Genomic DNA, 25217 nt, shown 5'->3' with positions numbered 1-25217 from the left:
ATTTATTTATAAAACAGAAACAGCTTTCAAAATCAAACTTATGGTTGCAGCAGGGGAAACCATGGGGGGAAGGGGTAAATTAGGAGAAAGGGAGTAAGATATACACACTACTGTATATAAAATAGATAATTAAGGACCTACTGGATAACACAGGGAAATCTACTCCATACTCTGCAATAACCTATATGGGGGAGAAATGGATATATGTATAACCGATTCATTTTGCTGTACACCTGAAAGTAATACAACATTGTAAGTCAACTATACTCCAATAAAATTTTTTTAAAAAAACATAGTAAGAGGGAGTTCCCATTGTGGCTCAGCAGTAATGAACCCAACTAGTACCCATAAGGATGCACATTTGATCCCTGGCCTCGCTCAGTGGGTTAAGTATCCAGCATTGCCGTGAGCTGTGGTGTAGGTCGAAGATGCGGCTCAGATCCTGCATTGCTGTGGCTATGGTATGGGTTGGCACCTGCAGCTTCAATTCAACCCCTAGCATGGGAACTTCCATATGCTACACACACAGCCCTAAAGAAAGCAAAACAGCAGCAACAACAACAACAAAACATAGTAATAGAATTAAACTACCTCCAAATAACAAAAGCTATTCCTGGAGTTCCCACTGTAGTGCAGTAGGTTGAGGATCTGGCACTGCCACAGCTGTGGTGTACGTCACAGCTGTGGCTAGTCTTCAAACCTGGGCTTGGGAACTTCCGTATGATATAGGTGAGGCTGTAAATAAATACATACTCTTCCTGAAAAACTGCCAGCAAACATAATACACACTGGTGAAAGACTTCGAGTTTTTTCTAAAATCAGGAACAAAAGATGCCACTTTCTCCACTCTGTTCAACACAGTACTAGAAGTTCTAGCCAGAGCAACTAGGCAACAAAGAGAAATTAAAGGCATCCTAATTGGAAAGGAAGAAATAAAATTATCTCTGTTTGCAGAAGATATGATCTTATGTGTAAAAAAAAAACTCAAAAGATCCCACCAAAAAAGCTGTCAGAACTAATAAAGTAGCAGGATACAAAATCAGCATGCAAAAACAAGTTGTATTTCTACACATGAACAATTAACAATCTCAAAAGAAAATTATGAAAACGACTCTATTTACAATAGCATCACGAAGAATTAAATACTTAGAAACTAATCAAGGAGGTGAAAGACTGGTACAATGAAAACTAAAAAACATTTCTTTCAAGAAATTAAAGTTAAAAGTTCCTCTTGTGGCTCTGTGGGTTATGAACCCAACATAGTGTCCATGAGGATGCGGGTTTGATCTCTGGCCTCACTCAGTGGGTTAAGGATCCGGTGTTGCCGCAAGCTGCAGTGTAGGCCATGGATGCAGCACAGATCTGGCGTGGCCATGGCTGTGGCGTAGGCTGGCAGCTACAGCTCCGACGTGACCCCTAGCCTGGGAACTTCCATGTGCTGCAGGTGCAAACACTAAAAAAAAAAGAAAAAAAGCTTCAAGATATAATAGAAATACATCCCATGTTTAGGGACTCTAAGACTTAAAATATTGTTAAAATGTTAATACTACCCAAAATGATCTGCAGATTCAAAGTAATCCCATCAATATCCTAATGACATGTGTGCTGTTTTTTTTTCAGAAATAGAAAAATCCATCTTAATGGAATCTCAGGAGACTTCAAGTAGCCAAAACAATTTTGAAAAGAAGAACAAAACTGGAAGACTCACAGTTCCTAATTTCAAAACCTAGTACAATCTCAGTGTGGTACTGGCATAAAGATAGACAGGTAGACCAATGGAATAGAACAGAACTCAGAAAAAAATGCTCTCATACATGATCAAGTGATTTTTGACAAGGATGCCAAGACCAGTCAGTCAGTGCAGCAAGAGTACTGGGAAACAAACAGCACTGGGAAAACTGGATATTTAATAAACAGCCTTGAAAAACTGGATATTCACATCCAAAAAAAGGAAGTTGAACCCTTATCTAACACCATTTACAAAAATAAACTCAAAATGGACAAGGACCTAAATGTAAGACCCAAAACCACAAAAACAGGACAAAGGCATCATGACATTAGACTTTGGATTTTTTTGGATATGACATCAAAGGCACAAATAACAAAAGAAAGAAGAGACAAATTGAATTCGTTAAAATTAAAAAATTTTGTATATCAAAAGGCATTATTCATGGAGTTCCCTGGTGGCCTAATGGGTTAAGGACCTGGCATCGTCACTGCTCTGGCTCAGGTCTCACTGCTGTGACGCAGGTTCAGTCCCTGGCCCAGGAACTTCCACATGCCACAGATGTGGCCCCTGCCAAAAAAAAGACATTATTAACAGAGTCAAAAAGCAACCTACAGAAAGTGAGAAAATATATTTGCAAATCACATATATAAGGGATTACTAACCAGAACATAGAGGGAACTCCTAAAACTCAACAACAACAAAAACAAACAAACAACTCAATTCAAAAATGGGCCAAGGACTTGCATAGACATTTCTTCAAAGAGGGCAGATGGATGGCCAATAAGCACATGAAGAGACAGAAAGTATAATGACGGTTGCCAGGGCCTGGCAAGGCGGGGAGAAAGGAAGTTATTGTTTAATGGGGAGAGTTTATCTATTACAAGATGAAGAGAGTTAGGGGAGGGGTGGTGATGACGGCTCTTGCGTAAAATGTGTATGTACTTAGTAGCACTGAACTTTCCCCTTAAAAATGGTCAGAGGACAAAGTTTCTGTGTATTTTACTACAATATGAAGGAAAAATAACATCAAATAAGAAAGCATTTTCGGTATCCAGACCACAGGACATTACAAAAAGAAAATACAAAAACAAACAAGAATCAGGCCAGCCTGAAATTAGCACATAACAAGATCAATTTGGCAGCAGCAGAATGACAGCAGGGGTATTCAGTCTCCCCAGAAATGCAAAAAAAAAAAAAAAAAAAAGAATTATGGGGAATTTCAGAAATCAAAAGGGCAAAATATTTGGAAAAAGAACTACATGAAAGTAGGAATCAAGTAGGAATCTGCAGCCAAGGAGGACCAGGGTCTGAAATTGGATAATTATATATATATATATATTTTTTTTTTGTCTTTTTGCTATTTCTTGGGCCACTCCCGCGGCATATGGAGGTTCCCAGGCTAGGGGTCCAATCGGAGCTGTAGCCACCGGCCTACACCAGAGCCACAGCAATGCTGGATCCGAGCCGCGTCTGCAACCTACACCACAGCTCACGGCAACGCCGGATCGTTAACCCACTGAGCAAAGGCAGGGACCGAACCCGCAACCTCATGGTTCCTAATCGGATTCGTTAACCACTGTGCCACGACAGGAACTCCCTGGATAATAATATTTTTAAAATCCCTCAAGACATGTATTAATGATTGCGCTATTCCTGCCCTCAAAAGCAACCCTCTCTATACAGTGAATGCCCACGTGGACCTAGAGCCTGGCATGAGCCCCTGGCACAGATGGGCCAACCACAGGCCTTTAAAACCAGAAGGGGCAGCCCCCCGGGATTCCACCTTCCATTACAAATTCACAACGTGGCCTTCTGGGACAAACTGGTGTCATGTGAGTTTGAGACGAGAGAGTCAGATTTCCTGGCCCAACCTGAGCATCACAATACTGCAAATCTGGAGGAACGGCCCCAACTGCCTCCGTAACATCGCCGTGATGCCGGCGGTGGTATTCTCAGGGGTAAAACCCAAAGACCCATGACAACGGAAGCCATCTCCCTCTGGATGCAAGGACTCGTCTCAGAAGCACTACTTTTTTTTCTTTCTTTTTTTTTTTTTTGTCCACACTTGTGGCACATGGAAGATCCCAGGCCAGGGATCAAATCCCAGCCACAGCTGCAACCCACGCCACAGCTATGGCAACGCTGGATCCTTAGCCAGCTGCACCGGGCCTGGGATGGAACCTGCACCTCAGCAGCGACCCAAGCCACTGCTTGGGTCAACAAGCAGAGACAACACCAGATGCTTAACCAGCTATATCTCAGCAGGAACTCCTCAGAAACACTACTTTAAAGTTAAACAAGAATTTTTCTAGCCAGCTTAGATAACCAGCCATCCCTCCTCCTGAAAAATAACTAAAACGCAGAGTTCCCGTCGTGGCACAGGGGTTAACAAATCCGATTAGGAACCATGAGGTTGCGGGTAAGACTCCTGGCCTTGCTCGGTGGGTTAAGGATCCAGTGTTGCCATGAGCTGTGGTGTAGGTCGCAGACGAGGCTCGGATCCAGCATTGCTGTGGCTGTGGTGTAGGCCGGTGGCTACAGCTCCGATTCAACCCCTAGCCTGGGAACCTCCATATGCCGCGGGAGCGGCCCTAGAAAGGGCAAAAAAAAAAAAAAAAAAAAACCAAAACACTAAAATGCTAGATAAAATGGGTGTGTATATGTATATACAGTTAAATTTTTTCTTAAAAGCATAGATAAGATAGCAAGAAAATAAGGAATACTTGGGCCAAAAGCTAAGCAGAGGCAGAAATCCAGAGAGGCAGGTAAACACTAAAGTTTGCAGAACCAAGGCAAACCTCAGCTTCAGTTTTCAAAGTTTCAAAGGGCACAGGCGCAGAGCCCAGAGCCCCCTCGAGGTGGGAGGTCTAAGGAAATCTCACCTCCGGGCGAAGCTGTGGCTTCCAAGGATGCTCTCTCGGAATGTGAGTGAAGCAGAAAGAAACCTGATCTAGCTCTCCTTACCCCCACGAGCACCTGCACGAAAAATCAAACATCACTGCCTCCAGCACTGAGCAGGTGGAGAAACGAAAAAACTCACCCCAAGAAGCTGTCATCACAAGACAACCCTCACAGAATTGTGGTTCAAATTCCCACCACAAGCATGGGTGATCAGGTTTGGGAACAGAGTTTTGCATCACCTGGAAGAATCAGATGTGACAGAAACATCATTCCTGGTTTATACCCTGGAGAAGCCTGCTCCTATACAGCAGCAGTCATGAATAAGAATGTGCACGGCAGGGTGCTTTCTAAGAACAAATCTTCGTGGAAGCAGAAAGGATAAATACACTGTAGCACATTCATAGCCATGAAAAGGAAAAGAGTGACATGCATCTCCACGGAGGAACCTCAAAGGCAATGCCAAGCGAGTCACCGAAGTCTGCAGTATGACTCCAGGTCTACCATACTCAAAAAAAGGCACAACTGAACTAAGTTATTCAGAGATTGTTCATCAGTGGTAAAACTACTGAGAAAATCAAGAAATGATTATTACAAAAAGTCAGAAGAGCTGTGGGGGTAAACAGCCTCAACTGGGCAATGCACTTAGGGGGTTTATATGGTCCCAACGTTTTAGTCCTTAACTAAAAGTCTGGGGATGGGAACATATATGTTCATTTTATTATTTTGTTTTGCGTGCATGTACATGTCTTAAATATGCCTTCTGAGTGACACGTTTTGCAATAAACGCACGGCATAAAGAAAAAAGCCAAGGAATGCTGCACAGCTGTGAAAGAGTGAGGCAGACATCTGTACACATGTGGGAAGATGGCTCAGAAACACAGATAAATGGAAAGGGCACAGAGCAGAGAGGGTGTAGGAAGAAAAAAGAACAGAGGTATACTTGATTTAAATGGATACATCAGATCTAAAAGGACAGACACACCTGAACCAAAGGTGGCGTCCAGGGAGTGAAGTTAGGTAGGCTGCAAGGGAGACAGAACCAAAGAAGATTTTTATACATTTAAACCATGTAATCGGAGGGCTGGAACTTTCAGCCCAACCCTCAGACTTCTTGCATAAGTGTTACTTAGCTAAAATACATAACTCTTGGAATTCCCTTGTGGCTCAGAGGGTTAAGGATCTGGCATTGTCACTGTTGTGGCTCTGGTTATAGCTCTGGTCTGAGTTCAATCCCTGGCTCAGGAACTTCTGCATGCCTCAGGCACAGTCAAAGACGTAAATAAGTAAAAATACATAACTTTTTTTTTAAAGTTAAGCCCTAATCCTTTGGGTTACCACTTGGTAACCTGTTATAAAACTCTATTAGGTTCAAGTGTAGCATCTCTAAGGCAGTTACCAGGTCACTCCTGGACTTCCTTTGCCCAGTCAGTAACTTTCGCCGGACCTCAGATTTCAGGGTGGATAGCTGCAATCTCATCACCCTCGAATGATTCCACGGTAAGGCTACAACTCCGGCCCATCCAAGCCCAGAGTTCCATAAAGACCCTGTGATGTTGTCATATAATTAGAAATAAATGTTTGGTCTTTGTCCTCCATTCCTGGCACAAGAGTTTCTAAAATCCTTGGGATTTCCTGAGTGACAGGGGTGAGAAGAGCATATGTGTGTTTTTAGGGCTGCACCCTCAGCATATGGAAGTTTCCAGGCTAGGGGTCAAATCGGAGCTGCAGCTGCCGGCCTACACCACAGCCACAGTAATGCGGATCCTTAACCCACTGAGCGGGGCCAGGGATCAAACCCGAGTCCCCATGGACACTTGTTGGGTTTGTTACTGCGGAGCCACAATAGGAACTCTGGAGAGCAGCTTCTTTGGCAAAGGACCCCTTCACCCACACCTGAGCTTATGCTGATACAATGACTTCCGGTGGGCTGTAGGTGCAGCTTCAGGATGGGGGCCGGCTGCCAGAGGAATGAACCATGTGATCAGAGGACTGGAACCTTCAGCCCAACCCTCAGACTTCTAGAACGGGGAGAGGGGCTAGAGACGGAGTTAATCACCAGTGGCCGGTCATGCCTACATAACGGAACCTCCACAAAGAGCCTAAACAGCAGGGATCAGGGAGCTTCCAGGTGCCAGGAAGGTGAGGCACCCACCTCCACGGGGACAGAAGACCAGGTGTTTGGATCCTTCCAGACCTCGCCTGAAGTCCCCCTTTAACTGGCTATTTATTTGTATCCTTTGGAATAAGTCGGTAAATGTAGCAGTTTCCCTGAGTTCTGCGAGCCCCTATAGCAAATTATCAAACCTGAGGAGGAGGTGCTGGGAATCGCCTATTTATAGCTGGTTGGTCAAAAGTACAGGTGATAACTACAGATGTGATAAATTCATTTGAGTAATAAAAAAAAAAAGTACAGGTGATAACCGGGGACTTGTGACTGGTGACCAAAGTAGGTACTGAGCTATAACCTGTGGTATCTGCACTAACTCCACTCTCTGGTGTCAGAGAAGTTGTTGGCGTTGGGAAAAACAGCACATATTTGGTGTCAGAGGTGTTGGAAGTAAAAAACACCATCAGAGACCCCTGGCTGGGATCCTGTGGATGACTGGATCCCTGGGCTTCCTCTGCTGGGCTGGGACAAAAATCTCCAAGAGGCAGTGACTGAAACATCCTTCCGGGGCCATAAATCTGCTGGGAATGGCTCCATTCTGGAGCCCTCCGCCCCAGAAATGTCTCTCATCTGCCCCCTGACGAGAAAAGCCTGTTTAAGCTGTGTGTTCCCTCCTGCTGGACAGGCAAGCCGCTGGGGCACAGGGCAGAGTGGTAAAAACAGAGAGAGAATCCAGCTACAGGGCTGGACTCAGACCTCTTCTAGAAGGTAAAGCCTTCATTCTCTAACCTGTGACTTCCGTCTCCACCTCCTTCCCTCCTGTCAGAAGACCCCCCTGCCCGCCCCCCAATCTAGTCCAATTTTTCTCCAGGACTAACTGCTCTTGTCTCAAGCAAACCCAGTTTTCTAAGGACATTCTGAGCGGGGGTTAAAAGCCCATCTCCACGGGAGGCACCCATTCCAACGCTCTGTTTCTACGCTTCTCACTGTCCCCGACCTCAGTCCTTCAGCTGCACGGAGGGGTTGCTCTTCCTGCTGGGCTTTTCCAGAGGGAGGACGAGCAGCAAACTAGAACTCTCCGAGTCCTCTCCCCACTTCACCCCCTGGCAATCCTCTGTGTGCGCCTCTTCCTTCCCACCACCACCCTGGCCCTGGCCTGATGTGCAACTGCCTCGCAGAGCTGGTCCCCCATCCTGACCTTCTGCCTCTCCCGACCCCAGGTCAGCCAGCCCACTGCTTCCAGAAGTTTCTCAAAACCCCATTCACCTTGGGGTGGGGGTGGGGGGAGGGAGTTGTCAGCTCAAGAATCAAAGAGGCTTCTCAATGTCTCAAACCCCAACAGGCAGCTGGGCATTCACAGAACTCTCCCGGCCCTGGTGCTGGCTACTCCCCAACAGCCTCCATTCTTTCCACAGGGTTTCCTAAGTGCCAGTGTCCTGTGGGTTCAACAGAAAACAAATTGGACCAAATCTCCCCCCTCATGGAGCTTCCATGGCCTTCCTCCTGCCGGTGAGGCTGGGGGCGTCACCCCTTGCAATGCCTGGCTATTCTCATCACCACGACTTTGCTCCGGGTGCCAGCTCCTTCTCTCCACCAACCTAAATATGACCCCCTCGTGCAAGGGCCAACTCTCCCACGAAGTCCTTGCTGAGCAGCTCCCCCCAGGACCCCTCGGCTTGCAGGCCCTTGGCCTTGTGTGTTCTCCTCTCCACAGTGACCTCTCCTGGACCTGCTCTCCACTGGCCGCATCAACACGGCCACCACTACGACGTGCCCACTAAGTGCCACTGTACGTTATCTCATCTAATCCCCCCCAACAACCCCATGAGGAAGGTCTTACTGCCACTATTTTGCAGGAAACCAAAGAGGCTAAGGAATTGGCCAGAAGTGACAGAGCCAGTAAAAGACTAAGCCCCAAACTCCCATTCTCAACCACGGACATGCCACTTCCCTGAGAATTCTCTTCCTTCCTTCCCCTCCCTTCTCTCTCCTTCCCTCCGTCCTCCCTTTCTTTCCACCCAAAGAAGTTCCAGGCATGCAGAAGTTCCCTGGTCAGGGATCGAATCCACACCTCAGCAGTGACACAGCACTGACAATGCCAGGCCACCAGGGAACACCTCCCTGATAATCTCCTACATTCCTTTTATTTTTATTTATTTTTATTTTTTTTTTAACCTCAGCATATCTAAGTTCCCTGGCCAGGGATTGCACTCTCACCTCAGCAGCAATGCAAGCGGTAGTGACAATGCCCCAAAGGAACCTCTCTGTGTTCATTTTACATGTTGCATCTCACCTGCCACAGAAACAGTGCCCAGTAAACAGCAATGTGGACTGTTCCTTATCAACTAGTCACCACTCGAGCCAGTATTTGGCCTTGTTCTCTCCTCAACCACAGACTAAGCAACGGAGGGCAAGGGCCACGTCGTCAGAGCCCCCTGGAGCCTTACAGCTCCCAGCCCAGCATCTCTGCCTACCCCAGATGCACAACAAATGCTTGGGGAGAGGAGAAACAATTTCTTGGAATAAACATGCACAGGAATAACTTTTGCCCTTCTTACATCATTCAATCAATTGCAAAAACACAGGATTAGACCACGGGGAATTTATTCTGCCAAGTATTGAAATTGCCATTTAAGAACATCAGAAGTAAAAAGGACGGAAAGCTGGTTCAGGTCAGCCAAAACACAAACAGCGGTTTTGCAACGGCGGGAACAGAACAGCAAGGCTGAGGAAAGCCTTAAGCATATACTGACTCGGCCTCAGGCAATACAGCAGGGAAGAGGCCTGTCCTGCGCGAAGACTCCCAACTGGCCACAAGCCCAAGTGACGACAAATCCCTCATGGGACAGAAGCTGCAAACACGCATCAAAAGATGAAGCTGGAAAGCTGGAGAGTTCCAGGTTGTTTTTTCCAGATGGGTACAGAGTGACACTGAGACCTCACATTCTAATACCCTGTGGAACAGCAGGAAGAACCCGAGGCCAGGAATTGGGATTGCTGCTTCCAGAGCTTGGCTCTGCCGCTACTGTGGAGCAGGGCAAGTCACTGCTGAACCTCTGGTCCATCATCCGTAGACAAGGTAAAGCCATGACCTTAACCTGTCCCACTGAGAACCAATAAATAATAAAACTACCAAGTGCTATCCACATATAAGGAATATTATCAACAACCCAAGCAGCAGAACATCAGTGGTTGGTTCCACAGTGACCTGGGATTGAGATTAGACCCCAATATGTGTTGAATCCTTGATGGCCGATGTACAGAGGGGAGGCCTCTATTGGGTCACAGTAGCTGTATTTTTCCTGAAGTGAAGGTTGAATTTACCTGGAGTTCCCGTGGTGCCTCAGTGGTTAACGAATCCGACTAGGAACCATGAGGTTACAGGTTCAATCCCTGGCCTCGCTCAATGGGTTAAGGATCCGGTATTGCCGTGAGCTGTGGTGTAGGTTGTAGACGCAGCTCAGATCCTGCGTTGCTGTGGCTCTGGTGTAGGCTGGCAGCTACAGCTCCGATTCAACTCCCAGCTACAGCCTGGGAACCTCCATATGCCACAGGAGCAGCCCAAGAAATGGCAAAAAAGACCAAAAAAAAAAAAAGGTGGAATTTACCTTTGGGAACAAATTTTTTTTTTTCTCTGTTGGAATTCCCTTCTGCTATCCCCAAGCACTCAGTAAAATTTTGTGATCTGGTAGTATTTTTTTTTTCTTTTCAGCCACACCTGGGGCATACAGAAGTTCCCAAGCCAGAGATCAAATCCTCGGATCCTGCATTGCTGGGGTGTAGGCTGGCAGCTGCAGCTCCGATTCAACACCTAGACTGGGAACTTCCATATGCTGCAAATGAAGCCCTTAAAAAAAAAAAAAAAAAAAAAGTACCCTAAGAAGTTATGAGACAGGGCTGCTTGCATGCTTAAGGCAAAAGAGTATAAAGAAAGCGGCAACAGTCCTGTGACAGGGAGAATGAGGTGACATGCAGAAGAGAAGAGGGACCAGACAGGTGGCCAAGGAAATTAGTCACCCAGGTAGATCTCATTCATTTAACAAACATTTCTTGAGCCCCGATGTCTCATACTTGGTGGAACACATAGTAAGCATTTCTTAGGTATTTCTAAAACTACCTTCGGAGGGAAACTTTGCAAAAGACAGAATTCCTGCAGGTCAAGTGTGAGGGACAAGAATGACGTGTTACCCCTGAAGATGGAAGAGATCTGAGCATCAAAGGTCAAATACAGCTGAAGGTTTTGTTTGCCTCATAAGGCACCTGTGCTCATGCCAGTGCCTCTGGCCTCCAGGGTTTCCAGGAGAAATGAGCTCTTAATCTTACCAAAGATTCCTTGCAATGAGCTGCTTATCTCTTGCTGCTTTCAAGATTTTTTTCTTCAATTATGATGTGTCTAGGTGTGAATCTCTGATTTTATCCTACTGGAAGTACACTGAACTACCTGGGTGTGGAAAGCACTGTTTTTCAATGTGAATTTGGGGAGTTTGAGGCTATTCTTTTTTTTTTTTTTTTTTTTTTGAGAGTTGCAATGTTTATTTCAGGTTCTCTCTTGGGGCTTTTTTGTTTTTGTTTTTGTTTTTTTCTTTTTTGCTACACAGGCAGTATGTGGGAATTCCTGGGCTGGGGACTGAACCTTTGCCACACAGCAGCAAGCAGAGCCCAGCGTGAGAACACAGGAGCCTCAACCTGCCAGGTCCTCCGAGAACTCCCTGGGGCGTCTTTCCTCACACACTCATTCTGCCGCAGAATCCTCTTTGGAGGACTCCCGTCGTATGTATGTTTGATGATGACTCCTGGGTGTCTGAGGTGCGGCTCATTTTCCTTCATTCTTCTTTCCTTCTGTTCCCAGAGTGTTGAATATCACTGACCTGTCTTCAAGTTTGCCGATTTTCCTGCCTGCCCAACGCTCCTGAGCCCCTCTGATGTGTTGTTCGTTTTACGTATTGTACTTTCCAACTCCAGAATCTTTTTGTTTTTTGTTTTTTTTTGGTAATTTCTATCACTTGCTGATCATCTCTATTTGGTGAGGCACTGTTCTGTTTTCACACCTCCCTCCAGTTGTTGGGGTTTTTTTCCTTCAGTGCCGGTGGCCTGCAGACGTCACGGGGTCAGGAACCAAACCTGCACCACAGCAATGATAACGCCAGATCTTTTCACCACCAGGCAACCAGGGAACACCCTAGTTTTTCAAACATTTTATTTTTTGCTTTTCAGGGCCTTACCTGTAGCCCTGAATGGAAGTTCCCAGGCTAGGGGTCGAATTAGAGCTGCAGCTGCCAGCCTACACCACAGCTCATGGCAACGCTGGATCCTTAAACCACTGAGCGAGACCAGGGATCGAACCCGCAATCTCATGGATATGAGTTGGGGTCATTTAGGCTGAGCCACGACGGGAACTTAAACATGTTTTAAAACAGCTGATTTGAAGTCTTTGTCTCTAAAGTCCAATGTCTGAGTTTCCTCAGGGCCAGTTTCTATGGATTGTGTCTTTTCGTGTGTACATGCATTCTTTCCTGTCTCTTTACACGCCTCATAATTTTTCACTGAAAATAAGATTCAGCCACTTTTCTTGAATAAGTGTTCCTTGGATTGCTGCAAGCCTTTGGTTAATTCCCAGAGTTTGGAGAAAGCTGATTTTGACAATTTTTGCCAGTTTTCTCATTTCCTTCACAGAGAAGTCTCTTTAAAGAAGTCCTCTCAGAGTTCCCGTTGCGGCGCAGTGGTTAACGAATCCGACTAGGAACCATGAGGTTGCCGGTTCGGTCCCTGCCCTTGCGCAGTGGGTTAACCATCCGGCGTTGCCGTGAGCTGTGGTGTAGGCTGCAGACGTGGCTCGGATCCCACGTTGCTGTGGCTCTGGCGTAGGCTGGTGGCTACAGCTCCGACTAGACCCCTAGCCTGGGAACCTCCATATGCCCCGGGAGCGGCCCAAGAAATAGCTAAAAAGACAAAAAATAAAAAAATAAAATAAAATAAAAAATAAACGAAGAAGTCCTCTTTCACCATTCCCCAGGAATCTATATCTCCTGTGGCGTTCAGAAGAGGCTTTCGGGTCCCTAAATAATTTTTTTTGCGGACTAGGGATAAAAGAAAGAACTTGGATACTTAAATACCCTGGTCTTGATCTTAAGCCCCAGGTAGTGTTATAAATGCCACACTTCTCTATATACTCTTTGGCCACCCCCTTGGCACGCAGAAGTTCCCAGGCCAGGGATGGAACCTGTGCCACAACAGCAACGCTCACCACAGCAATGACAACACTGGACCCCTGACCCACTGAGCCACCAGGTAACTCCTCTCTATATATTTTAAAAATATGATTAAAATTAAAAGACACAGCAAAAAAATTTTAAACACGTAATTTTATAATTCCAGCATCCAGAAAAAAAATTGGAATAACATTCAAAAATAACCAAAAATGTGTTATACACTTTTACTTTTCTCTAGTAAAAGCACTGTGGCTCTTGCTCTGTGGTAAAAGATTTAGAGCAACAGTTTTTTTTTGTTTTTTTTCTTTCTTTTAAGGGCCGCACCCGCAGCATATGGAGCTTCCCAGGCTAGGGGTCCAATCGGAGCTGTAGCCACCAGCCTATGCCACAGCCACACGGGATCCAAGCCACATCTTCGCCTACAGCACAGCTCATGGCGACGCCAGATCCTTAACCCACTGAGTGAATCTGGGATTGAACCCACATCCTCATGGATGCTAGTTGAGTTCGAACCCGTGAGCCACAAAGGGAACTCCTAGAGCAACAGTTTTGATGAGGGCCCATAGGCTAATTTTTCTTTTTTTTTTATGGCTATACCCACAGCATATGTAAGTTCCCAGGCCAGCGACTGAATCCGAGCTGCAGCTGTGGCAGAGCTAGATCCTTTAACCCACTGCGCCAGGGAACAAACCCGCACCTCCATAGTGACACAAGCCACTGCGGTTAGACTCTTAACCCACTGAGTCATGGCGGGAACTCCCAAGTGGCCTGTTTTTAAAGCTGCATTGCATAACACTGAAGGGCTTACATATGTAGCAATCCTTTCCTAATGTACATTTTGGTGGCTTCCCATTTGTGACGATAAGATGCTGATCTGAACAGCCTAGTACTTTGTGCGCTTGTCCTATCATACCTTAGGTTACATTTCTGGAATTGAATCTGCCATGTCAAATATCTTTTAAGTTTTAGGTTTAATCTTCTCTGTATCTTCTGCCACTTAATGCCCTGCCCTGTAGTGGAGCCCATTTTCCTCTCTCTTTGGATGAAGACTGAAACTCAGTGAGGTCACTGCCATCAGGTAATAGCCATGCTGCTTGTCACGCAATGCTCCTTCACCACCTGAAGGGGCAACTCAGAGCCAAAGGTAAGGAAAGGCTGTATTTAAAACCTCTGAAAAGCCAGAATCTAAGTACCCCACTCAAACTTCCTTTTCCTGGAACTCCCCAGACCTTTGCTTTTACCCCCTTGGAATTACATAAGCATCAGACATCAGGGGAGAGGGGTCAGACTGCAGTAGTCATTTCCAACCAGGTCCCACTCATCAGTCACAAGTTTCCTGGGGCCACACCAAGGGACCAAGACATGAATGCAAGTCTGTTTATCATCTAAATCCAAATCTCTAACAAAAATTAGATGACAATGCCCCCTCCCAAGAGGTTTATAGCTCTCCACTGGAAGGTTAGGGAGAGGCCAGGGTTCTCGCTCGCCACTTTCAGGGGATGAACCAAAGAAAGGCAAAAGGTAGGCATGGGTTCCAGGTACCAGAATTTCTCAGTAATCAAGCCAGAAACCAAGACTCTGAAGTAGCAGACTCCCTTTTTCTTCACTTGAGAAAATGGAAGTGTAGGGAGGCAATGCCAGAGCTGGACACAGAAGACTGGGACTCAAGTTCTAGCACGGCTGTGTCACTGGCATGATTTTAAATCTAGTCTTTGGTCAAAGGCTTGGAGGATAGGCATAATCTAAATTCCACCCATCTTGTATTTGAATTCCACCAATTTTGTGGCCACAGCGCACAGAAATGAAGCCTCAAGTGGACTAACTGAATTCAGGCACACAGTACAGCAGCCTAGATGTAGACATGCAGAGTTCCGGAGTTTGCATCGTGGCTCAGGGGCAACAAACCCAACTAGAATCCATGAGGACTGGGGGGTCGATCCTTGGCCTTGCTCAGTGGGTTAAGGATCCAGGGTTGCCGTGAGCTGTGGTCTTGACTGGCAGCTGCAGCTCTGATTGGACCCCTAGCCTGGGAACTTTCATATGCCTCAGGTACAGCCCTAAAAAGACCAAAAAAAAAAAAAAAAGAGAGAGAGAAAGAGAGAGAGAGAAGAAGTGCAGAGTTTCACAGGAAGAGAAGGATTAGGCATGCTTCAACCTAGGGACGTGGGCTATGGGACCATCCCCAGTTGGGAGCAAAATGGCAATGACTCAGAGCTCAGCCTAAAAGTTGGACTCAAAGGCTAAGACCTAGTTTCTTTTTTTTTTTTGCCATTTCTTGGGCCGCTCCTGTGGCATATGGAGGTTCCCAGGCTAGGGGTCAAATCGGAGCTGCAGCCACCGGCCTACACCAGAACCACAGCAACGCGGGATCCGAGCCACGTCTGCAACCTACACCACAGCTCACAGCAACGCCAGATCCTTAACCCACTGAGCAAGGGCAGGGATCGAACCCACAACCTCATGGTTCCTAGTCGGATCCGTTAACCACTGCGCCACGACGGGAATTCCAAGACCTAGTTTCAAACTGGGCAGCAAGCTCTTGAATTATAAAGAAGTGTCATCCAGTTGAGCAAGAAATTCCAAAAGTTATTCACGAAAATAACTTACTATAGTTTGAGATATTTTTCCCGTTAGGCAAGCGTCTTTAATTCCAGGAAGACTAAATTTAAGCATATAAATATGCCTAAGAAAATAAAAAGCATACTATCTATAATTTTGTGTTAGGAAATCTGTGTGTATATGTTTCTTGAAGGTGTTTTTATTTTTATTTTTTTTTTGTCTTTTTGCCTTTTCCTAGGGCCTCTCCTACGGCATACAGAGGTTCCCAGGCTAGGGGTCTAATCAGAGCTGTAGCCACCAGCCTATGCCAAAACCACAGCAACGTGGGATCTGAACCGAGTTTGCAACCTACACCACAGCTCACGGCAACACTGGATCCTTAACCCACTGAGCAAGGCCAGGAATCGAACCCGCAACCTCATGGTTCCTAGTCTAATTCATTAACCACTGAGCCACGAAGGAACTCCATCTTGAATGTGTTTTAATGTTCAAGGGAATTTGGTCTGTTCAGAGTAATGAGTTAGTAAATGAATAATTGGTTTAAGCTCGGATTTTTTTGAAAAAACTTTTTTGGCCACGGGTATGGCATGTGGAAGTTCTGAGGCCAGGATCAAACCCACACCACAGCAGTGACCTGAGCCACTGCAGTGACAATGCGGGATCCTTAACCTGCTAAATCACAAGCAAACTCTTAAGCTTGGGATTTTTAAGTTGGAATTTGACTAAGTTTAAAATCAGTATTTCAGGGAGTTCCTGTTGAGGTGCAGCAGAGGTGAATCAGACTAGTGTCCTTGAGGATGCGGGTTTGATCCCTGGCCTCACTCAGTGGGTTAAGGATCCGGCATTGCTGTGACCTGTGGTGTAGGTTGCAGACATGGCTCGGATCCCCACATTGCTGTGGCTGTGGTGTAGGCTGGCAGCTGTAGCTCTGATTCGACCCCTAGCCTGGGAACTTCAATATGCTGCAGGTATAGCCCTAAAAAAAGGCAAAAAAAATCAGTATTTCAGATGACCAATAAGCATATGAAAAGATGCTCAACATCATTGGTCACCAGGGAAATTCAAATTGAAACCACCATGAGATACTACTACACACCTCTTAGAACAGCTAAAATGAACGACTGGTCATATCCAGTGTTGGTGAGAATGTGGAGAAACCAGAACTCTTATCCGTCGCTGGTGGGCGGAAATGTAAAATGGTACAGTCACTTTGGAAGACGGCTGGGCAGTTTAAGCCAAACACACACCTACCACACAATCCAGCCGCTCCGCTCCTACACCTTTGCCCAAGAGAAAAGGAAATGCATGTCCATACAAAGACCTGTACACAGAGGCTCAGAGCACCTTTATTTAGAATCGCCAAAAGCTGGAAACAACGAAAATGACCAGCAAAAGGTGAGTGGAGAAACAACTTGTGGAATTTCCGCTAATGGAATATTACTCAGAAATGAAAGGAACTATTGGTACACACAATATGGACAAATTCCAAAATCATCATGCCGAGTGAATGAAGCCAGACCAAAAAGGAATGCATACTACACGATTCCGCTTCTGGAAAATTCCAGAAATTGCAACCTAATCTATAGTAACAGAAACAGTTCAGGGTTGCATGTGGGTGAGGGAGGCAAAGAGGAATTGCCAAGGGGCATGAGGGAGGGAGGGATTGCCAAGGGGCGTGGGGATGCTGTGGGATAATCACTGTCCTAATTGCAGTTATGATTTCACAAGTATATGCATATGTCAAAACATAAAGCATACACTTAAAATATGTGCAGTTTATTCTGTCAAAAATACCTCAATAAAGCTGCATCAATAATAAAACATAAAACAACACAGGAATGTTTAAGAAAAACTGAGTCCGTTTAAATTATTAGATTTACAGGAATACTGAAGTATTAAAGATTTTGTTAATCAGACACTTGCAAGTATTAATTAAAGGAAGTTGAACGTCATTCATAAACTCGATCTGGAATTTTCCAATGAGTTAAGCTTGCAAATGGATCAAGTATTAACCAAAGGGCCCCTTAAAGTGATTGTTAAAATTTTCTAGAATCAAAAAGAGAAAAAAAAAAAAAAAGAACAGAAAAGATTTGTAGGCTATACTTAAAAGCTAAATGGAAAAGTCTAGCCCTTAAAGAATGAGATTTTTTTTGAGTTTGTAACTTGAACAAATTGAAAATCATTTTTTTCAACCAAAGTATCTTCTGAATAATCTTTGCACTACACAAGAAACCACAAGGGGGGGTGTGTGGGAGTGAGATATCATCAAAAATCTCACCCAGACTTGCCACTCGCCAGTCACCCAAAATTCTCCAAGTCACTTAGTCTCTCCAAACCTCAGTTTCTTCATTCATGAGAGGAATATTTTCCAGAATAAGTAATCCACTTAGTATTTAATATTAATCAATGATATACTGATAAACGGCACAGCAGTCAAAGCACTCGGGAGAGGCACACAGCAGTGGGTAAACAGAAAGGATCAGCAGCAGGATATCACGGCTGCTGTAGAAGCTGCAGCCTTTCCCAGACCCAGGGCTGACCGGTGACAGACACGCGAAAGGTGACATACGGATCCTCAGACACTAAGCATGACTCAGCACAGCCACATCATGGAATTTTCCCGAGGCCTCAGGCGGGGACGGATGTCGGTCAGGAGAGGAGCTGCCACATGTGGAGTCTGGCCCCATTCCACACACAGCTGGTGGAAACGTACGCGAGCGGCCGTGGCATCCCAGCCCCCCTCCTGCTTCTCTGGCCTGCAGGCAGATCAGGAAAAAGAGGTGAGGGGCGGGGGGCCGTGGGGTTGAGCTGACCCAGAGGCTTCATCCACCTCCCTCCAGGGTCACCAAGGAGACAGAAGGAGGACAGGGGAGGGCAGGGACCTTCAATGGCAGAGTCTTAGTGACCGCAACTAAGCAAAGCTCCAGGGACTGAGTGGGACTTCGGGACTGAGGAACCAAACAAGCTTTAACTAATTAGATGACCTGGGAGAAGGGGGCCCTTCCTGGCGACTAAATTTCCCTTCCTAGTAATGGATTTGGGGAAGACATGCAATAAAAGATGACGCTCTGAGGAAAAGGGGGAGGATCAGAATCTTGGATGCTGCTAATTGGCCTTCCCTGGGCCCCCATTTCTCAGCTCCACAAGAGAGTTGCTTTGGGGGGCCTCCCGCCAGTGGCCCCCTCTCCTCCTCACAGGGATGCCAGGAAAAGCAGCAACGCTCAGCTCTATCAGCCCGGACAGGAGGTGGAAACCTTGCGGAGGGTGGGGTCTGTCGAAGGTCCGGAGCCGTCTCCACCGTCCGTCCCCACCTGCCGTACACTCGGCCCGCCTTTCCCAGCAGACTCACTCCCAGAGTGGAAGACGACCACTGCTGGCCCAAGACCTGGGACAAGCAAGGGCGATGGGAACATCTCGGAGAGGAAAACGGCTTCTGGCTCCGGAAGGGTCACCCGAGAAAAATCCCAAACAAAGGAGTCCTCACGCTGAGCACTGGACCTGAGCTCTGGGCAGTTGTCCCTGAGCCTCACAGTTCCCAGGGCACCTGGCTGTGAACCGGGGGCAGCAGCTGGCCTGCCTGTGGTGGAGGGAAGAGCAGATCAGTGTCTGAAACGCAGGCGGGATACGAGACAGAGCCAGGACCATGTCCAGCTGGGACGCTCTCCCCGACCAGCCGCCAGAGACAGACGGGACCTTCGGGTGGACACCGGTCATGAGCGCCTCGCTCGGCATTTAGGCTGAGATGCCCCGGGCTCAGCGCGATCAGCAGAGTTTCCTGTGCGAGGGGAGACCTTAGCACAGGAGGTTTACAGGGCAGCACTGGCACACAGAACAAGCTATGTGGGGGAAGGAGGGACAAGTCAGCCTTCAGCCCTTCGTCACCGTGACTCCCAAGGCTGAGCATCACTGTCTGGCATGCGGGTCAAGTGCTCTCCCAGCCAGTGGACAGAGCCACTTCCTGAGCCAGCGGCCTGCTCTCCGCACTGACTCAAGGGGTCTTCTCAGAGGCCGCCCTGCCCTGCAGATGCTTCTGGCGGACCTGGGGGGCCCCGGCCCTTGCCCCCTACAGGCGTCCCAGGCCATGCCCTTCCAGAAGTAAGGCCTCCTGCTGAGGCTGGCCAACTGCTTTCCCGTGAAAACCCAGACAAGCAAGAGAGTTGGGAACAGACAAAGACGGCTTATATTTTCCAGAAATCAGAGCTTGGCCCTTTTTTATTTATTGCGCTCCGGAACTGACGAGCCAGGCTGCTAAGCTCTATAGCGGATGCTCCTGAAAGCGACCCACATGCATCCCACTGACCTGGATCCAGGCCCAGGACTTACCCTCGGTGTTCTGTCAGCTCTCGGAAGGCAGGTGCTACCTAAATAGAGAGAGGAAAAGCATTACCCTTGTTTCTCTCCACGCATTCCCCAGAGAACCCAGGTGGGGCCGGCACAGACCAAGAACCCAGAGAAGAACTGCTGCTTTGCTGCCCCTCCTCTGGGGGGCGGGGGACCAGGCCAGCGCCACGCCAAGGGCACCCCAGCTGTGTCATCCAGCTGCCTGGGCTCCATGCTTGCTGCTCTGCCCTCCCCCGCCCCCCCATCCCAGAACCACTCAAAGCTTGTTTCAACTGTGACAAGGGTGTGACAAGACCCGCCATGTGGGACGGTCCCCAAGGAGGGTAACCCACTCAAGGCACAGGCGTGCGTCTGGAATGCCTGGTACGGAGGATGCGCGCAGACATCAGCCAACGTGCTTAGAGGGGAGCATTTAAGGAAAACCTTTTTCTGCCACCAGCTACACAAGAACAAGAAGTTCTAGAAACTGTTCTTGCTTTAACTGAAGGGCCTTGTCTTCCTGCCAGCCTCCAGCCAGCCCCAGGCCCATTTTCTCTGCAGAGCTGTTCCCAATCCTCCAGGAGCCACCTCCCCTCTGATTCTCTGCTCCTGGTTCCTGTCTTGCTCTAATTTGTTCTGACACAAATTAAGCTGGTGTGTCTATTTCCTCAGATCCTTTCCTACAGAGACCCCACCACCACACACACACACGAGCACACCCTGTGTCTGGACCCACCGGCCCAGTTGGTGTTGTGGGACCACTTAGCATTTACAGCCTGTTTGTTTTTGAAAGGCCACACCTGTCCGTCAGCTCAAGCCACTGGTCAATGAAGAGCAAAATAGAGATACAGGCCAGCAAACCACCCAATGAACTAAGTCTCTGTTCTGAGAAAACCAGTTGCCTTGGTACATTATGTCAAGGATGCAAATGAATGTTTGAGGCATTCAGTTCAGAACATGTTCCCGAGAGCGCCCTGCATAAAGCACCTCGCCAGAAGGCACAGGCCATGCTGCCCAAGTTCCAGAAAGCAAGGTGCTGGGGGCTAGTTAATAGAGGTTAGGGAGCCAGGCAGGAACCCTGCGCCTGCCAGCTTGCAGCCACAGCCCCTTTCCTAGCTGCGTGGCTCCGGGCAACTCGTTTCACCCACGGTTTCCCATCTGTAAACAAGGAGCTAGCGGTGCTTTTGTGGCAGGGCTGCTGTGATCATCAAATACTACATAAAGGGGGCTTAGCAAGGTCCTGGCCACCACAGAGTAAGAGCTCAACAAAGGTTGGCTTTTCTTATGAATAACAATAAATCATCACTTATCATAATTAATATAAAAGAATAAACCCACATCCAACAGAATAGATACGGCAAGGCTTAATGCGGGAAAGCCTGAAGAGCAATTTTTTCTTTTTGGCCTCGCCCTCAGCACGTGCAAGTTCCCGGGCCAGGGATCGAACCCGCACCACAGCAGCAACAATGCCAGGTCCTTAATCTGCTGAGCCACAGAGGAACTCCCCTGAAGAGTAATCTTGACAAGACAAGATAAAAGGAAAAGTCCTGCAGAGAACAAGGTCACCAGGAACAGGAGGGCAGCAGAGGAAGGACAAGGAGAAGGGAGTTTCCAGGCACCAGAGACTAGTCTCAGGTGAGGATGAGGCAGAAGAGGGTACCTGTGAGGTCAAATGGAAGAAAAAGCCCAACAGATGGGCTCCTATCTTCTCATCAGTGAGAGGAAATGGTTTACTCTCTTCGTCCTTTCCCCGCCTTCCACTGCCAGGCCCCTTGACAGCTTGGCAAAGCATCCGCAGCGGAGACGGAGGGGAGGGGAGGGGACGCCCAGGCAGACCCAGGTGAGGCTTCAGAGAGAGGAGGGGGGGGGAAACGGCCCGCTTCCGTGAGGGATGCCTCCGGGAGAGAGAAGGGCCCCCGGACAGGCACCCTTTCTGGATGTGGGAGGTGGGCCCTGTTCAGAGAGAGCAAGATGCTCTTGGGAGGCCTCCAAAGGGAAGGCCGGCACTGGTCCTCAGGAGACATGTTCTCCCGCGGGAGGCTGGGTCCAGCTAGCGTGCTAGGCAGACATCTGGACAGTCGGTGCCTGCCCAGGCCTCCCTCCCAGACGCTCTGACACATGACAGTCACCCCTACAGCTCCTGAACATGCTGCCGCTTGGAATGAGACCTGTGTCCGCAGGCCAGCCCTGCCCCTGTTCTGGCACCTCCGTGAGCATTGTTAGGACAGGCACGGAGCACAGCACCGGGGGTGCTGGAAGCCAGACGAGAGCAAGCAAGGCAGAGGACAAAACAGGGCAAACCGCCCGCACTGGCACGTCACAGGTGGGAGGGGACACCCAACGGGGTTACAACACCAAGGCAAAGCTCTCCGAGAGGTGATCCTGGGGGCGAGAACCGAGGCAGCTGGCTTCAGCAGGGAGATGGGGAAGCAGGATCAGAGCGGACAGTGGGGTAAACTGCGGAAACTTTGAATGGTGGCCAAAGTCAATTCAACAAGTAGATATTGAGCAACCACAGCGAACAAAGCCCTTCCCGCAGGGCAGAGCAGCCACTAAGAAACTTCTCACGAGGACACCTGCTCACAGCCGCTCACTAGAAGGCAAACAACAAACTGCGGCTCAGGTCTGCTTGCTGGGCCTTCAGAGCCCAACCAGGCACCTTAGCACCTTGGGACCCCATCTCTCGCCAACTTACCCGCCCCTTAGCAAGTGCCCTCGCCTCGTTACTTCTCCGCGGAGACATCTGCGCAGTGACCCACCAAACTTCTCACACTCAACTGGGAAGTGCCATTCCCTCCACAATCTCCTTCCACCTTCCTCAGCCGCCTTCTGGTAGGTTCCAGTCACTTAAAACTCACCTGTACTCCATCATAAAAGCTTGACTGTTTAAATCCAATCAATCACTGCTTCTTCACTGTCAGCTGGTAGAACCAAGAGGCTCACAACTCGATTCATCCCTAAAACCTTCTCCAACCCATGCCAGGTTCTTCTGCCCTCTCCCCGGCTTTAGTGTGTATTTTGCCCTGATGTGCCAGCCTCTGTGGAACTTCCTCATCCATGTCCCCCTAGGCCACATGTCACCTCCCGATACCAGCTCTCTACAGACATCTGCGGCATGCTGAACTGCTGCTTACGTTCCCTTTCTTTTCCTCTCCCTCAACCAGTCTGTTGGCAATTCCAGAACACCTCGTCTCCCAGGTCTTTGTTCAGCACCCAGTTTAGGACCCTGAGCACGACAGGTATGCAAAGAATACAGTTAAGACCCCAAGAGTTAAGAGAGTTCCCTGGTTGTCTAGTGGTTAGGATTTGGTGCTCTTCACCCCTACAGCCCAAGTTCCTTGATCTTGGAACTGAGATCCCACATCAAGCCACTGCATGCGGTGGCAAAAAAAAAAAAAAGGCATTCAAAAGTTTAGATGAAGAGCAGGCAAGCAGAGAAGCTGTAGCTGTAAGAGAACAGAAATGCTGAGCACATCCACCCCAGCACAGGCAGGAGAAGTGGGGAGGCCAGGGCTGCTGGTAGCAGTGGGTATGGGAGCGATGGGAAAGCAAAGACGGTATTTGCCAGATCACAACCAGGGAGGCTCTGGTTGTGATCTGGCAAATATCGGCATCTCTTTGAGCCTCAGTTTTCTCAGTTGCAGAATGGGCATCCCTGCCCTACTCTTTCTCACAAAGTGAACTGTAATCAGATTTTTAAGACCATCAAAGCTTCCAGGGACTTAGGGACCTGGCCTAGCCTCAACCACTTGTGAGATGAGGAAAAGGGTCCCCAGAGGTGAACCAACTCACTCAAGTACACGAAGCTAGATGTGCTGGAAGGAACCTGTATGGCAGGGCCTCAAAGCCAGGGCTTCCACTCCGTGCCCAGGAGGGCATTTCCCGGAGGGCCAGCTGCTCCTCATTGCACTTTGGAAACTGCTAAAAGCTGCAGAAATAACGGGCTGAGCCCAGCCCCACCTCCTAATCATCGCTTCTGGGCACTTCTAGATTCCTCCTCTGAAACGAAGTGGAATTACAAGAATGCTGCCCGGGGTTACTAGGAGGATCCTGGGGGAAGTGGAGCGCAGGCACTTGGAACACGGAAAACCCTAGCCTTACACGCCACCGCTTTCTTGACAGCTGAGCAAGTGCCCGTAGGATGGGCAACCCTTGGGCTTCGGATTCTGATAGACTTGGGCTCGAGCCCTCAGGGACCTCGCGCGAGGCTTTTGTGGGCTCCGCACGTCAGTTTCTCCATCTGCAAAATGGGCCAGAGAGCGAGAATAAAGCCGCCGGCGGCCCTCAAGGGTGCGGGGCGGATGAAGCCAGGCTGCGCCCGCGCGGGAAGGATGCTCCCGGGGCAGCGGGCCGGGAGGACAGGGGAGAGGGGCCCCCGGGCGGGGCGAGGAGCGGGGCAACTCCCGCAGACAGTCCCCCGCCGGAGGGGGAGGGGCGGCGCGCGCCGCATCGCGTCGCGCACCGCCCGCCGCCGTCTTCTCCAGTCGTCACTCGTGGAGCCCGCGCGCCTGGGCGCGCGCGACCCTTACATAAGCGTCCCCCGCGGCAGCGCCGGCGCACGCCCACCCGCTCCGACCCGCTGCGGGAAGAGGAAGGTGCTCAGCGCCGCCGGCACTCACCTCCTCGCTGCCGCCGCAAGTCGTCGCCACCGCCTCTACAGCCGCTGCCTCCACTGACAGGGAACAGCTGCGGTCTCCGCGCAACCGAACTTGCTGCAGTCCTCGTCCCGCCTTACGGACTTTCTATTGGCTCAGGCAGCCCAACCCCTCCTGTTATTGGACAGCGTCGCCTGTCACTCTCCGCTCCCTGCTCCGGACTCCTCCTTACGCCCTCCTGCCCGTCACGTTTAAGCCTTGGCGCCCCACGTCAGCCCCGCCCCTCGCATCCCCGGCGGGACCCTGGATTGGTGACCAGGCTGGGGGAGCCCGCCCCTGGCGCACCACCGCCTACTCCCTTGTCTCCAGAGCCCCACGTGGGCCGCACAGCCCTGGCCGCTGCCCGCAATAGGCGGAAGTGTCCGTCCTCTGACAGGCTGTGATTGGCTGTTGGCGGGGGTGGGGACGTGCGATCCATTCACCCGAGTAGCACGTGTTTCTCAAAGCCGCAAGCATACAGATCGCACCCGGGTTTAGGGATCCTGGCTAGACGCAGATGCAAGCGAGTGGCTGATGGAGAAGAGATTGGAAGAAAGGGTTTGCGAAAGGAAGGAGGAAGGATATGGCGCTTGTGCCATACGGGTTTGCGCGATTGTGTCCTTTAGCAGCTGTGGGAGTGGTGATGATAGGAGTCTCTGTGTGACCTTGGCCAAGCAATCTCACCTCGCAGAGCCTCAGTTTCCTAATCTGTAAATTGAAGCCACTCAGGGCCTAGAGGGTTAGAAGGCTTGGTTGAA

General features: G+C 48.9%; 1 protein-coding gene and 1 pseudogene across 2 annotated transcripts in view; both read right to left on the bottom strand.

Annotated features, from left to right (window-relative positions):
- Window positions 1-22942, bottom strand: part of LOC125124097 (uncharacterized) — a 57329-nt pseudogene extending 34387 nt beyond the window's left edge.
- PC (pyruvate carboxylase) overlaps window positions 1-24541 on the bottom strand; it is a 105115-nt gene extending 80574 nt beyond the window's left edge. Inside the window, exons 1-2 of one of the 2 annotated variants that reach the window (XM_047775148.1) lie at window positions 24445-24541; window positions 19829-19866 (exon numbers count right to left, since the gene is read on the bottom strand). The gene's annotated coding sequence lies outside the window, so the exon portion shown is untranslated. The remainder of the gene's footprint in view (window positions 1-19828; window positions 19867-24444) is intronic. The other variant, XM_047775149.1, reaches the window with a different exon arrangement.
- Between the last annotated feature and the right edge of the window lie 676 nt (window positions 24542-25217).

This window comes from Phacochoerus africanus, chromosome 4, assembly GCF_016906955.1.
Source record: "Phacochoerus africanus isolate WHEZ1 chromosome 4, ROS_Pafr_v1, whole genome shotgun sequence".
Lineage (NCBI taxonomy): Eukaryota > Metazoa > Chordata > Mammalia > Artiodactyla > Suidae > Phacochoerus > Phacochoerus africanus.
This window is presented reverse-complemented; position numbering and strand designations above follow the sequence as displayed.